The sequence below is a fragment of the Myotis davidii genome, unplaced genomic scaffold (genome assembly GCF_000327345.1).
Source record: "Myotis davidii unplaced genomic scaffold, ASM32734v1 scaffold557, whole genome shotgun sequence".
NCBI classification, from domain to species: Eukaryota; Metazoa; Chordata; class Mammalia; order Chiroptera; family Vespertilionidae; genus Myotis; species Myotis davidii.
In genome coordinates, this window is record NW_006289557.1 from 1662684 (window position 1) to 1675413 (window position 12730).

A 12730-nucleotide genomic window follows, 5' to 3' on the forward strand; every position below is an offset into this window, starting at 1 on the left:
TCCCAATATACAATCCCAGAAGCCCTCTTACATGCTTCAAAAGAAATACACACAAAGCTATGATAGCAAGAGCATCCTGGGGGCAGGAGACTGAGATCTAATCTGGGTCAGCCTCTAACCTGCAGTTCACCTCACCCCTCAGCCTCATCGACACTGCTCAGCTCCCTGGGTGGCTATAGGAATAAAATCCAGCGGCATATGAGAGCGCTCTGGAAGGGCAAAGCTCTATATGTGAGAGGTTGGATACTTGTGTGTTCGGAGGATGCTCACAGCTGTCAAGTGTGACACGCTGACATCCCCTCATGCTCCTCCACTGTCGGGAAGCAGCTGTTAGTTTCATCTCCGCCTCTCCCTTCTCCAGATGCCGCAGTGAGGGGAAATGAATGGATTAGAAGTCTGTTGGGGGTCGGGGTACCATCTGATGTGTCTTCTGTCCAGCTTTGCATGAATTATATTCAATTTTAATATTGAATATAAGTTTTGATATTCCCACTAAAGCTGCAGGGTAGGCTCCCTACCTTGTTCACTAGGAGCACACCTGTGTTTAAAGACCCAATGCAGATGTAAAAGTCTCCCACACACTGTCATGGATGGCCGCTCTTGTCTCTTCCTTATCTCTGTGTTTGTAAATGCCGCTGTTATAGGACCCATCACGGATGTGAAGGCGTCTGTTGTGTTTTGGTGGAAGGTGGGTGGTTAGCTCTTTGAAGGCAGGAATCATTAGTCCTTCATCCTCGTGTCCTCAGTAGGACTTAGCAGAATTTTTTGTCACGTACTAAGTATGCAGCAAATGTCTATTAAGTGCACTGATGAGTTAAAAAGAGAAAAAGCTTAAGCAGTTTCCTGAAATTCCTCTGATTCAAGAATTCATGCTAGTGCCTCAGCAAAATTTTCATTGAGAAAACCATCATCCATTCCTAAGGCTTAGACAGAAGGTCACCAGGTTCAGGTGTTGGGACATGTGTTAATTTCCCAGGGCTTCAGGGACACATTAGCACAAGCTGGGTGGCTTTCAACAAATTTATTCTCTCAGTTCTGGAGCCTGGAAGTCCGACATCGAGGAGGTGGCAGGCCCGTGCTCCCTCTGAAGGCTCTGAGGGAGACTCTTTCCTGGCCTCCTGCTAGTTGCTGGTGAATGCTGGCAGTCCTTGTCCGGTCGCTGCATCGCGTCAGTGTCTGCCTCCATCTTAACAGAGCTGCCTTCCTGCTGTGTGTCTGTGTCCAGATTCCCCTCCTCTTTGAAGGACACCTCTTCTTCCTGGAGTTGGGGCCACCCAAACTCAGTAGACCTCATTTTAACCCGAACATCTGTAAAGACCCTATTTCCAAATAAGGTCCCATTCACAGGCCAGGGGGTAGGGAGTTAGGCTTGAACGTATCCTTTTTGCAGGACACAACTCAACCCACAACAGCGCTTTGGCCTGGCATCATGGAGACTGGACGCATTCACGCCTTGGCCTCCCTCCCAGTGGTGGTCAGCCTGGCGTCAGACCCCTAGCACCTAGGAGTTACCTCCTCCAGAGGCAGAACTTCTACATTTCGGCGGCGACTGTTGGGGAATTTTTTGCTGTTATTAGACCCAATGCTACTTCCCTGTGGTCTCCTTCATTCTACAATCAGGGTGAATATGGAATAACTAGAGGCCCGATGCACGACATTCATGCAAGGGGCTCGGCCCCTGCCACTGCCTCAGTTGCAGGCCTCTGCCTCGGCCCCCCACCCGCTTTGGCTTCGTCCAGAAGGAAGGACATCCGGAAGGATATCCGGTCTAATCTTTTATCATTATAGATAAGCTTATTGCTTTTTAGGGAAGAGGGGGAACTTTCAGATTTTGAAGGTAGTGCTCCTGACCTTCAAGTCTCCTCCCCTTTAAATCTCCCCAGTTTCTTCAAGTCACCCAGGGTGTGATTTTATTACCAAGCTTCCTCCACGCTGATGGAACTGCCCATTTGCATATGTGTTGGGTGAAACTAAATGAGAATCTTCCAGGTGTGGTCTGAGCACAGATCAAAGCAGACTCATCTGCTTGTAGGGAACCCACTTCTTCAGGTCCACTATCTTGGTGCACGCCCTTGAATTATTTGAACTTGCTCTTGGTGGCATGTGATGCTGTTAAGTTTTGTTTTTATAATTTAGCATTTTGACCCCAGGAGCAGGGCCTGGACCTTCTATGGCTATACTTTTCTCTGTTGCCCTTGCCCTGTTGCACTGGGCTGTGGCCGAAACAATTCCATCAGTGAGTTGTCATTGCAGGGATCATGATGGTGGGGAGGTAGAGGGAGGGACATCACTAGAAATGCGTCTTTGGTAGAGACTATCTTACTGCTTCTCTGGCCCAGGTAACTGGTCAGAAGAGAACCCAGATATGCTTTGGGGCCAGCTGTTGGGAAGGTTTTAGAGTTTTTTGCTCTTACTCTGATTTGTACTGAGGTGGGGCAGCTCCCATTAAGTGGGAGGTCTCCTGTGACACTTGAGTGTTGGTTGGGTACCTGTAGACTCTGGTGGTCTCAACCCTTTCAATTTGGGTGAATTTACACAGATGAATAAATGAATGCCATAGATGGTCAGAACCAACGGGACTTGGAAATGATAACCTGAAGCTTATGCTATTTATTACCAATCTGCTTTTGTTTACAGCAGTGGTTCTCAACCTTCCTAATGCCTCGACTCTTTAATACAATTCCTCATGTTGTGGTGACCCCCAACCATAAAATTATTTTTGTTGCTGCTTTATAACTGTAATGTTGCTGCTGTTATGAATCGTAATATAAATATCTGATATGCAGAATGTATTTTCATTGTTACAAATTGAACATAATTAAAGCATAGTTAATTAATTAAAGCATAATTAATCACAAAAACAATCTGTAATTATATATGTGTTTTCCGATGGTCTTAGGCGACCCCTGTGAAAGGGTCGTTCGACCCCCAAAGGGGTCGCGACCCACAGGTTGAGAACTGCTGGTTTACAGAATAAAGAAAAATAAATAAAATTGGCATTTAAAGCTTTTCTCACCAGAATGGAGTTTCTCTGTTGTGTTTATGAATTTATTTCAGATGTGGATTACTGGTGGGAAATGGTTGTCCTCAGAGAAGGGACATAAGTGAAGAAGTGGCCCCCTACCTTGGTAATGTTGCCCGCATCTGTTGGGCAGCCCTGGAGTGCTGGCCCCGGGGCAGGCACAGTGAGAGGCTGCCTGTGCAGGATCAGCGCCTGCCTGCGTCTTGAGGTCCTGTTATCTCCACTTACTACGCAACGTGGACTATATTTTCTCTCCATCTCCTGTGGATTGGAGAGGTGCATTGTGCCAGCTTACCTAAATTGCCACAATCAATATTGTGCTGCCTTCATTTTTTATGCATCCTAATGCCTTTTCTCCTTTTGAAGTGCACTTGTTTCCCAAACCAGTCTTTGTAACATTAAAAAAAAAGAAAAGTTAAAGAGAGAAAGTAAAGCCTCTCCATCACCATGAGAGTTTCTGCCTGGTGGTTTGGGGCATGAATAGGGGTGGGAAACAGGACTCTGCAGGGCTGGGGAGGACCGACTGGCCTTTCTGGGGAGCCCAACCCAGAGCCAAGGCAGCTAGAAGAGGGAGGCGGGGTTTGGGCTCAGAGAACCTCTTGGCTGGATAACTTGAAGGCCGGTGCTACAAGCACTGACATTGAGAAATCATTCCCCATGGCCCACCCTCCCCTCCCAGCTGAATTGCTTTCTAACAAGGCCTCTGTTAGTTGGGGGACTCCAAAGTGGCCTCCTGAGATTGGGTGGTCACCTTCTACCCTGCTTATACAGTGCCTTGTATATGTACTTTACGATCTCTGCCCTAGTTTTCTTTATGCATCATACATTTCAGACAAAGGAGCCCCTCACCGGTGTGATGTGATACTGTTGCTGCCATCTGTGGCTTCTACTCTGGTCCCTACTTCATGGCAATGTCTGTTTCTTTTCTCTGAATGCCATCTAGCGTTAAGGATGAGATCAAATGTTGTCTTTTTCCTGAAGCCTTCTCTGATTTCTCTTATTCATTTACTCATTGTTTTCAATTATTATTTTATTGAGTATGTAATCTGTGCTCCGTGCCGTGGATGAAACGCAGGAGAAAACAAAGAACACTGCCCATAGCCTTTACCTTCTACTCTGGGGAGAGAGGGGAAAAGGGTATAGATGGGTTGTCAGGTGGTGGAGTAGGGCTGTCATTTAACAGAATGGTGCAGGTGGGAGGCTTACTGGGAAGGTGAGTTGAGTTAGGATCTGAAGATGGAAGTGCTGTCTTCCTCCTCTGACTGACCTGTTTCTGGTGTTCTCTCAGCTCTGTTGTGGGCAGGGACTATGGCGGAGGGAAGGGACTGAAGGAGCGAAGGAGAAAGAAAGATGTCAGAGGGTGTGTGTGTCTGTGCGTGCACACACTTTCTCATGGTGCTTAATGAATGACTGGAGCGAACACTGTTGATCAGGCCTGTTTTACTGATATTCCTAGTGAGGTGAAGCAAGAGTTATTCTGGACTCTGCAGTATTGCTCGAGGAGGGATCAGGGACTCCTCTGGGTCCATGGTCTTTGGTGATGGTGCTGCTGTTGCTCTCTGAGCCCAGCACCCGAGTCCCTTTGAAAGGCTTAGTCTTCTCAACCTTAAAATAAGGGATTTGAGTAACTAACTCCTAAGATCTCCCTCTGCTCTGGAATTTGTCCATTTTGCGTTATGAAATCCTGGTTCAAGTCTCATTCTGGGCGGGATCCTTTGCTGATGGGCCAGCTCACAGCTGTAAGTAGCATCCTCAGGCGTCCTGTCTTCGGTACCCTGGGTTCTGGGAAAGTGGCTTCTCCAGCTAGTCTGTGAGCACTGATAGGACAGTCCAGGGAACATACCTTGTGCCCTTTATAATCTGCAGGAGAAGGCTGTGTTCAGGGTTAGTTGAGTCATAGCCCCATTCATCTCTGTCCACTACTTATTAAGTGCCTGGAAAGTCTGATTGGCCCTATAGTAGACACTGGAAATACTTTTCTGGGCATTCTCTGAAGTTCACATGTCAGTTGAATAATATCTTTTGCTAAGCACCCCCCCGCCCCATGGAACTTTGACATCTGTTTTACCATTTTGATCTTTACACATCCTTATGGTTGATGTAGGGCTATAATAGGACGCTATATGTTGTGGTCTTTCAATGATGGGATGTGATAATATAACCTGGAAACATTGAGAGAGTGATTTAAATGGTGCTGGTGACTTGGAGCGTGGAGTTCCACCATGAAGCAGTGTCCTTGGGAGCAGGAGGGGGCTGACAGAGGTAAGTCTGCTCTCTCCTGGCCTCAGGTCTCATGGGCCTCTCATGGCATATGGATAATTTTCGAGATTTCCAAAGCTTTTTTAAACATATGTGATTTTTGTCTTACCCATTGGCTTAGGCACTGGTTTCCTGATGTGATTCATTCTGCCTTTCCCCTGTCACTGGGGAGGGGTTTCCCTCCCATCTCTCTGCATGAGAGGCAGGGGGCAGAATTGACCACATGCCTTCGGAACCTGCAATGAGGGCTTTACCCTCTGTTAGCCTCCTTCTGTAATACCACAGGGACTAGGGGCATGTGGCCGAGTAATGCCTGTGGCAGGAAAAGAGCCCAGAAGCTGGGTGAGATGTGCAGGCTGGGTGAGTTAACAGGAGGGGTTCCCTTCGAGTGTGTAGTGGCCCTCGTCTGCCTCGGGCTCTCCTGGCCTGGGTTGGAGATGCCTGTTCTGAAATCTGTGGCTGCTTCTCCCCTGTATCTAATGAAGTCAGACTGACTTTGAATGCTCCCCGACTACTGCAGTTCTTTAAAGCCCGTCTTCCACATGGAATTGGTAGGTTCACTTAATTGTCCAGGAGCCAGATAAAAATGCTCGGTCCTTTGTTCCTGCATTATGCCATTTCACAATATCTCTTCTCCCACAGATTGCTGAGACCGTTCAATTTGGGCCTTCAATTGCTTCTCTCAGAGCAGATCTTCCCATTTATATTCCAAGGCCTGTTCTTTTTGATTACACGTTTAGGATATCAGTTAGGTTTCTTAATCTATTCGTTCATATTCCTTTCTGCCTTTCTCATTTCTCCCCTTAAATGTGTTCCATTACGAAAAGCATGCGGTCATGTGGCTGTAATGAGATGCAAGTACTTTTTCTGTTTGCCTGCTAAAGTGAACAGTTTTTTTATTTTTTTGCCTAATTTTTCCTTTTGTTTCTGGGTTTTGGTAATGATTATGATTCACTTTTTTTTTTCTTTTTAAAGCAGTTCCTGGACTTAGATATCAAGTAGGCAGAGGTTATTAGTGGACATGAAAAACACCCAGGAAACCATGACCCAGATTTCAGAAAACGTGCGAAGTGCAATGCCAGCTGTGAGCCAGACACTGGGTCTCCGCTCATGGTGCTTAGAGTCTGGATTCCTGCATGTTTCCTCACGTTTCCTATGGGGCACCCATTGTGCCTCATCAGCTCCATGAGGGAACTGGGAGTAGGGGTGCTGAAGTGATCTGCAGGGGCTCATAAGCTAAAAAGCATCAGCTGGGTTTTATTTTTATTTTTCATTGATTTTTTGAGGCACACAGAGAGAGACATTGACGTGAGAGCGAACCATCCCTGGGCTGCCTCCTGCATGCCTCCTTCTGGGGATCGAGCCCCAAATCTTTTGGTGCACGGTGACGCCCAACCCACTGAGCACACTGACCAGGTCTTAAACCCACAGGTGGAGGCTCCAGGTTGAGTGTTAGAGTCTGTTTGCTAAAGGAAGACATTCCGAGTCTTACCTGCTCAAACATCACCTCTGATAAGACTCAGTGGAGGCAGCCTCCTGAGTGTAATCAGGGCTCTCCTGATTTCCTTTGTTCAGGGCATTGGAAACAGGATGGCATGTCGATCTCTGCTGCATTTGTCTTGCTTGACATCTTCTCCAAGCTCCATTTTTTTTTTTTTAATCCACTACATGGAAGGTGGTGGAGACAGAGGAGGAAGAGAGGGAGAGGAGGTTAATATTCCAGAGAAGGGCTTCTGGAATCCAAATACCTAGAGCAGAATCCGGGCACTGCTGTGAACTGACTCTGTGATCTTAGAAACTAGAACCACGGTTTACTTATTTGTAAAATGGAGATGGTAGCACCTACCTGAAAGGCCACTTGAGGATTTAATTGAAAACAAATAAACAATAAAAACCCCCGGAAACACATGTGAAGCATTTAGCCTAATGGGAAATAAATATTTGCAGGTATCATTTTTCTTTTTGGGGTCATTTGTTCATTTACATATTCAGTGTGCATATACTGAGTGGCCTCTCACTATTATTATAACCCCAGTTCTGGCCCATCAATACGGGTTTTGTAGATAAGACATTGTTGCACTTGTGGTGACCTGGAACTGGGTGAGTGTCAAGTGATAAAATCACATTGTATTAAAATGCCCCCTTAGTGTGGAAAACCACTTGCACAGAAGTGCCCTGTAGAGAAAGGAGTATTGAATTCTGATACGGTCATTGTGGAACCAGTGACTGCTGGATAGTGTAGAGAAGCGAGTGAAATGGCCTGAAATAGGACAAGAGCCTGAAGGCTGATGTGGTGGTTGGGCAGGTCTTAAGGACAGTGTAAGGAGTTTAGGCTTCATTCGTTTGGGCATGAGTGTGGGCATCCAATCATTCGTTACTTTGTTCTTTCCTCCATTTGTTTGTTCTATTGTAATGTTGGGGTGTGTGGAAGGAGGATCAACGAGTCAGTAGACTAAAGATAAACGGGTCAGTGGAGATTAAAATAGTCTCAAAGGGAGAGAGATGAGGACTGGAGTCAGGGCACTGATAATAGGAAAGAAAAGTAGCTGAGAGAAATCAAAGGTGATGAGGTGGTTTAAAAGCACTTAAAAGAACTTGGAGTCGGGTCATGAAAGGAGAAACAGGCAGATCTGTGTAATGCAGAAAGGTAGTAAGAGTGCTACAGGCAGAGAATATGTGCATCTTAATTAAAGTTACCCGGAAAGATTGTGCAGAGGGTCAGTGGTGGGGGGTTCCTTCTGAATATTTACGGAGGGTGTACTTTGAGGATTGGCTGGACAATTGAGCTTCTCCTGCTCTTTATCCATCTCCTAATTATGTCAGTCTTACTGATACATTTTATTTTGTTGTTGCTGATTTGAATTTCCTATCTTTATAGCCTTTCTAGCAAATGGCAAGAAAGAAATTTATTTTTTTTTCTTCACCATAAAATGAAGAGACTATTTTCCTTTCTTATATGAGGCTATATCTCATTTGCCCTTCTTCTGTTTTTCCCTCCTTTAAAAATCTCAGCTAAGGGCATGTATATTGCACAGGTTGCAGGGATGGTTCAGCTGAGAGCTAGAATACAAAGAATTCTTTACTGTCTGCCAGCTCAAGCCAAGAAACAGTTGCTTTGAAATATGTGCCTATTTGTTTCCCATGACATCCTCTCTGCTTACAACCCTCCTTTCCAATTCATTAACTTTTGTAACCATTGCATCGATTAGAGAGACTGTTGGAAATGGATGCTCTGCATGCCGATTGGATTGCCGTCTCTGGTTATGAAGCCAACTGAAAGGATGAGGCAGCCCCTCCACCCCCACCCCGCCTTTTCTCTCCCTGAACTGGTTTGTCCAAGTTCTGCTCTTGGGTCACTTCCCTGTTGGCAGAACCTGTCTTTGCCCCTCAGCCACAGTGAACCAGTGTGTGCTGGCACTACTCCAAGTGCCTGGGGGAGAGAACTTTGCCCAAGTTGGCCAGTCCTTCCCCACAGCTGCTCAGTGGTTTAGTGTTTGTTGATATTTCCTAGAAAATTTTGGCTCCATATTTGTCATTGGTTACTTAGTTTATGTGACACATAGATTGTCTTGCTTTTGGTGGGGGACTTTTGGGAACACGGTGATAAGACTTGGGTACTGCCCTGGAGAAGTTTGGTGTGTGCGAGGAAGAAGAGGGATAATATAATTTTATTAAGTATGTAATTTATGGTTTTAGTATATTTGCAGAGTTGTGCAGTGACCTCCATGGCCTAATTCCAGAGCATTTCATCACCTTGAAAAGAAAGTCCGTGCCCACAAGTGTGCACTTCCCATCCCCCCTACTTAACAACCCCTGGCATTCCATCCTCTACTTCCTAAATCTATGGGCTCCCCTGTTCTGGGCATTCCGTATAAATGGAATCATACAATACATGGACTCTGCATCTGGCGTGTTTAACTGAGCCTAATGTTTTCAAAGTGCATCATGTTGTAGCCTTTATTTCAGTACTTTATTCATTTTTATAGGCAAATAGTATTCCACTGTGTCCTGGATAGACCACATTTTGTTTATGGGAGCAACATCTTGAGTATTTGCCTGGGTGTTTTCTGTGTTCATGTTCCATGAGCTTTACCTCTTTAAGTTCATTTGTCTTCACATTAAACCTACTTCGTTGGTACAGTTATAATTGCATTTCCTAGTTAAGGAAGTAGGCACCGGAAGGTCACACACTGATAATTGGCAGATAGGCTTGGTTTAACCACAGTCTGTGCTCTGAACCACCACGTAATCCCCACCCCACTTGCAAGTCAAAGGATATGAGACGTATTTAAAAATGATTATAAACATGGAGAAAGTTACCAAGGTCTTAAATGCAAGTCGCTCAGAGCTCAGGCCTGTAAGTGGGGGGGCTGATCCAATGTGACATTCTTACCTGCCCTTTGGATTTTGTGCCTTCAGGTTTCCACAAGGAGATGGGGTGGGGCTCCCAATCCACTGCCAGGGTTGGTCACAGCTGACTCAAGTCGTGGGCGGGGCTGAGCCTGGGCAGTCTGTGTACCTGGGTGGGGCAGGGACAGGCAGGGACTTGATAGCAAGTAGTTGTTTTCTGCTGGAATGTAGTGGAGGACTGCAGGACTAAAGGTGTGCCCGGCTCACCATACATGGGAGGAGTGACTGAATGAATGAGAGGTACCATGGTGGGTGCCACATGAGAGAGCCTTACACCGAAAATTGAAGAGTGCATGCAGTGGGGTGCCTTGGAACGTGTTGAAACCTGCAGTGATGAGATACTTGCTTGTTCTGGTATATATCCTGCCCAGGTCTGCCCATATTTCTGTTGCTCTGCCTAAGCTTCTGTCCAGCCTCTGTCTGGGGTCCTTTCCAGATCTTTCCTGTGGCATTATAGGGTGAATGCCCTGGAGATGGGACTCCTCAGGCCTAGCTTTTGCCCTAGTAGAGCCCCAGGAAATTTTTCTGTGATAGAATGCTTCCATTTCTGGCAGATCAGTTATTCATTCAACAAATATTTGAGACCCTACTCTGTGCTAGGAAGTGTTCTAGGTACTTGAGATAAGATCATTGAACAGAATGGAGGACTCCCACGCTCTTGGAAATTAAATATTTTATCAGGGGAAAGAGACAATAAGTAATTGACATGATAAATCATTATTTTATTTTTTATTTAATACAGTAAGAGTTATTTAAAAAAGGGAGAAGTAGAACAGGGTAAAAGGGGATGGGAAGAGGTGGACATTTAAAATAGAATAAGAAAGTAATGTTGAAGCCAAAACCTGCAGGTGGTTAAAGATGGACTATAAGTGCATCGGGGAGGAGTCTTCCAGCCAGGACAGAATTCCGGAGATGTTCATGGAAGAGCGAGGAGGCGAGTGTAACTAGTGTTTGCATAGGGGCAGCGGTGGGAGCAAGGTTTGTCCCCCTCCAGACATTGGGCGACTCTGGCTTTTCCTGAGTGGAATGGCAGCATTTGAGGACTAAACAGAAGACACATTTGCACATGTTGTTTAAAATGATCTCTCTGGCTGTGGCATTGAGAATCTTAGAATAATACTGAATCCGTAGTATGTTCAGCTCACTTCTTTGAGTAAACAGATGAGCTACTCATGCAATAAAAATCATGACTGTGGTGGGTCCAGAATGTAGGGAATTCTGGAGTAGTCTGTTAGGCTCCCAGGGGCCCTGTTTATTCATTTGCTTCTTTTCTTATCTTCGGTCAATCAGAGCATTAAGGGACAGTGACCAACTTCTACAGTAGAAGCTTAGCCATGCCACGGTCATACTGAGTGAGTTTTCCTTCTACTAGTTGGACATGACCAGGCCTTGAGTTTCATTTGTTCTAGGAAGATTTAGCAATTCGTATTGAATCAGTTATAGTATATGCTTTAAGAAATATATATGTGGCATATAGCTTCTGGATGCTAGTGTATTAAACTGTTATAGGCTGGTTTATTTTATTTCACAAGGTTTTCTTCAGGTTAGAAATATGAAGTCAGAAGTGTACTTTTAGTCAGCCAAATATCGTGTCTCTTACACAGTGCCAACTTATTCCTTCGGGAGTAGGAAATGGGTCAAACACTAGTCACATTATCTACTATATGAATGGGCAGTGACAGCCGCTCCTGCATAAAATTATAGTAGTATTGTATAAGGCATCAATGTCACTTCCTTTATCTGGCTTGGTGTGGGTGCCTTCTCTGGGCCAAAATCTTTGGAAGATGCATTCACAGTATTTGAAATTCATGTTAGAGCTGTTGTACTCCGTTCTCTCCTCCCCATCCGAGATTTGTACGATAGCTCTTTGGCAAAATGTCAATTCAAATGTTTGCAGAGATGGGTGAATGAATTAAAAAGCAGAGTAGGCATTTAACTGGCAGGCTAAACGGAAAATGTCAGTATCTGTGGGTTAAGCAGGATCTTTGTGGCATATTTAGCACTTGACTTCTTCCAAATTTGTCTACGCGAAATAATCTCTCTGTTTTCACACAAGAAATACTTGAATAACTTTTAAATATGTATGTAATGCTGGGTATGTGACCAGATGGAAGAGCATTTCTTGGCCAATAAGTGTACACAAGCTGCCACTAATGTTAATGTTAACAGCTGTGGACATAAATATATTTTTGTTGGTTATATTTTATTTGTAAGAGTGTATGGTTCTTTGAACCTAAGTCCAAATTGAGTTTCTATTTGAATTTTGTAGATGGAGTTTTCCTTTGTGTATTGATTTGATCTGCCCTTATTGGCTAGAAGATTTTAACTCCATGTGTAATGGAAGCAACTATTTACATTTTTCAGATGCTGTCCAAATAACCATTTCTATCTCTAGTTCCTCTGGGGGAAATGCTTTGCAAACAGCTTTAGGATATTGTAGTTAAAGTAAATTGTCAGCTAAGTGGATGGATTACTGAGTTTGCAAAGTCTGGCCACTGATCTGCTGCTGTGTTGAAATGGGAATTGTTTGTCCTACAAGAACTTAGATTTGGGGTGTCATGTCATGAGGAATGGTGTCCCATTGTTGTAACTTAGAAATGAAGATAAAGGACCTATTATGTATCATGAACCATCTTGTCACCTGCCATCTCCTTTAATCCTAACTCAGTATGCCAGTTGATGTTATTCTTATTTTATAACTAGAGGCCCGGTGCATGAAAATTCATGCACTTGGGTCCCTCAGCCCGGCCTGCGCCCTCTCACAGTCCAGGACCCCTTGGGGAATGTCCACCTGCAGGCGTATGCCTGCTCCCCTGGGGATCGGGCCTAAACTGGCAGTCAGACATCCCTCTGGCAGCCCAGGAGCCCTCAGGGTATGTCTGCTTGCCAGCGGAAAGCAAGCCTAAGCTGCAGTCGGACATCCTTAGCACAGCTGAGGCAGGAGAGGCTCCCGCCCCCACCGCTGCACTCACCAGCTGTTAGCCCAGCTTCTGGCTAAGCCGCACTCCCCCTGTGGGCGCACATTGACCCCCAGGGGGC

General features: G+C 45.3%; 1 protein-coding gene across 1 annotated transcript in view; it reads left to right on the plus strand.

The window, feature by feature from the left end:
- MB21D2 (Mab-21 domain containing 2) overlaps positions 1–12730 on the plus strand; it is a 135591-nt gene that overhangs the window by 55635 nt on the left and 67226 nt on the right. The window lies entirely within an intron of this gene.